This window comes from Coregonus lavaretus (genome assembly GCF_964263955.1).
Source record: "Coregonus lavaretus genome assembly, contig: HAP1_SCAFFOLD_609, whole genome shotgun sequence".
In the NCBI taxonomy this organism is placed as follows: Eukaryota; Metazoa; Chordata; class Actinopteri; order Salmoniformes; family Salmonidae; genus Coregonus; species Coregonus lavaretus.
Window position 1 is genome coordinate 163,392 of NW_028161360.1, and position 3,712 is coordinate 167,103.

A 3,712-nucleotide genomic window follows, 5' to 3' on the forward strand; every position below is an offset into this window, starting at 1 on the left:
GGTAACACATTCAGGTCTGGAGAGGTCAAAACACATAGAAGGATGTGGAGGTCAACAGAAATATACACACTCACACAAACACACAAACACGGATCAAGAAACACACGCACAACAAACAAACTATAACTTCGTTTTTTTTAAGCATTCAAGATTTTCCAAAGATAGTCACCGGCTTCAACAAGCACAGAACAACTAGGGCAGAGGGAGAGGAGAGAGAGAGGGAGGCCGACAGCTATTAATAACACCACGAATTCAGCTGATATCAGGATAAGAGTGTGTGAAGGGGTGCACAGTGAGATGGGGGGGGGGCGATCAAATCTCTCCCTCTGACTCATTCAACACCAGACAGGCGTACAGACACACCCACCACAATTGCCTTCCACTTCTCTCCCAACAGATTACTCAACTGAAAGGGCGAATCAAATTAATGTCTAAAATTAGAGTGTGATGGCTTGTTCTGATATTGGATGAATCCTGGATTATTCAGGTCTACACTGACCAGAAAGATTGTCCCAGAAGTCTCACATGAACTTAGAGGCAGAATGAATAGAGCTGGCAGGCAGGATATCTATACCACATCTACCTTTCCTTATGGACTTTAAATAAAACCCTGTGTCTGTGGAAATAGCTTACCTATCCAGTTGAAAAACACTATACAGTACCAGTCAAAAGTTTGGACACACCTACTCATTCAAGGGTTTTTCTATATTTTTACTATTTTTTACATTGTAGAATAATAGTGAAGAAATCAAAAATATGAAATAACACATATGGAATCATGTAGCATCCAAAAAAGTGTTAAACAAATCAAAATATATTTTATATTTGAGATTCTTCAAATAGCCACCCTTTGCCTTGATGACAGCTTTGCACACACTTGGCATTCTCTCAACCAGCTTCATGAGGTAGTCACCTGGAATGCATTTCCATTAACAGCTGTGCCTTCTTAAAAGTTAATATGTGGAATTTCTTTCCTTCTTAATGCGTTTGAGCCAATCAGTTGTGTTGTGACAAGGTAGGGGGGGTATACAGAAGATAGCCCTATTTGGTAAAAGACCAAGTCCATATTATGGCAAGAACAGCTCAAATAAGCAAAGAGAAACGACAGCCCATCATTACTTTAAGACATGAAGGTCAGTCAATCCGGAAAATCTCAAGAACTTTTAAAGTTTCTTCAAGTGCAGTCACAAAAACCATCAAGCGCTATGATGAAACTGGCTCTCATGAGGACCGCCAGAGGAATGGAAGACCCAGAGTTACCTCTGCTGCAGATGATAAGTTCATTAGAGTTACCAGCCTCAGAAATTGTAGCCCAGATAAAAGTAACAGACACATCTCAACATCAACTGTTCAGAGGGGACTGTGTGAATCAGGCCTTCATGGTCGAATTGCTGCAAAGAAACCACTACTAAAGGACACCAATAAGAAAAAGCGACCTGCTTGAAATGTGTCCTCTGGTCTGGAGTCCAAATTGGAGATTTTAGGTTCCAACTGCCGTATCTTTTTGAGACGCGGTGTGGGTGAACGGATGATCTCTGCATGTGTATTTCCCACACTTAACCAGCATGGCTACCACAGCATTCTGCAGCGATACGCCATCCCATCTGGTTTGGGCTTAGTGGGACTATCATTTTCTTTTTCTACAGGACAATGACCAAACACACCTCCAGGCTGTGTAAGGGCTATTTTATCAAGAAGGAGAGTGATGGAGTGCTGCATCAGATGTCCTGGCCTCCACAATCCCCTGACCTCAACCCAATTGAGATGGTTTTGGATGAGTCGGACCGCAGAGTGAAGGAACAGCAGCCAACAAGTGCTCAGCATATGTGGGAACTCCTTCAAGACCGTTGGAAAAGCATTCAAGGTGAAGCTGGTTGAGAGAATGCCAAGAGTGTGGAAAGCTGTCATCAAGGCAAAGGGTGGCTATTTGAAGAATATAAAATATAAAATATATTTTGATTTGTTTAACACTTTTTTGGTTACAAAATGAATCCATATGTGTTATTTCATAGTTTTGATGTCTTCACTATTATTCTACAATGTAGAAAATAGTCAAAATAAAGAAAAACCCTGGAATGAATAGGTGTGTCCAAAGTTTTGACTAGTACTGTATATACACAAGTATGTGGACACCCCTTCAAATTAGTGGATCCGGCTATTTCAGCCACACCCATTGCTGACAGGTGTATAAAATCGGGCTCACATCCATGCAATCTCCATAGACAAACATTGGCAGTAGAATGGCCTTACTGAAAACCTCAGTGACTTTCAACGTGGCACCGCCATAGGATGCCACCATTCCAACATGGCAGTTCATCAAATTTCTGCCCTGCTAGAGCTTCCCCGGTCAACTGTAAGTGCTGTTATTGTGAAGTGGAAACATCTAGGAACAACAATGGCTCATCCTTCGAGTGATGAAGCACGTAGCGCGTAAAACATATTCTGTCCTCGGTTGCAACATTCACTACCGAGTTCCAAACTGCCTCTGGAAGCAAGGTTAGCACAATAACTCTTCGTCGGGAGCTTCATGAAATGGGTTTCCATGGCCGAGCAGCCGCACACAAGCCTAAGATCACCATGCACAATGCCAAGTGTCGGCTGGAGTGGTGTATGCTCACCACCATTGGACTCTGGAGCAGTGGAAACGTATTCTTTGGAGTGATGAATCACACTTCAAGATCAGCCAGTCAGTGTCTGGGTTTGGCGGATGCCAGGAGAACGCTACGTGCCCCAATGCATAGTGCCAACTGTAAAGTTTGGTGGAGGAGGAATAATGGTCTGGGACTGTTTTTCATGGTTCGGGCTAGGCCCCTTAGTTCCAGTGAAGGTAAATTGTAACCCTACAGCATACAATTACATTCTAGACGATTCTGTGCTTTCAACTTTGTGTCAACAGTTTGGGGAAGGCCCTTTCCTGTTTCAGCATGACAATGCCCCCGTGCACAAAGCGAGGTCCATAGAGAAATGGTTTGTCGAGATCGGTGTGGAAGAACTTGACTGTCCTGCACAGAGCCCTGACCTCAACCACATCGAACACCTTTGGGATGAATTGGAACGCCAACTGCGAGCCAGGCCTACACACACCCAAACACACACACTAATATCCGACCACTTTCCATTTCTGACAGTGTCTGGTGAAAGAATGGGTTGCCACAACAGCCAGTCATAGCTAACAAATGAGACCAAATACCAGCTTTATCAAGTAGCACACAGAGAAACACGCATATGCAAGCAGCCATGCACTCTCACAAAGGCTGCACACACAGACACACACGCACACGTAGCTTCGAGGTTAGAGTGTTGAAACAGTCACCGAAAGGTCACTGGTTTGAATCCTCGAGCCGACAAGGTGAAAAATCTGTCGCCGTGCCCTTGAGCAAAGTACTTAACCGTAATTGCCTCGCTGGTGTCTCAGTGGGAGTTGGGATATGCAAGAAACATTTCCATTTGTGTGTAATAGACAAAATATAAGCAACCCCCAAATTATTATTATTATCACACACATTCACACAGTCTGTGTAACAAGCTAGCTAAATGTCAGACACACCCCATGGGTATTTTACCAAATTGTTAGGGTGAATAATGGCTTTTGAAGAACTGATCTGTGCTGTGGTTTGAGGAGAAAGATACAACAGAACAAGTGGTGGTGGGAGACCCCCCCTTTGTGCTGCTGTGCCCCACTGACACCTTCACTGGTTGGATGGAAGACAAC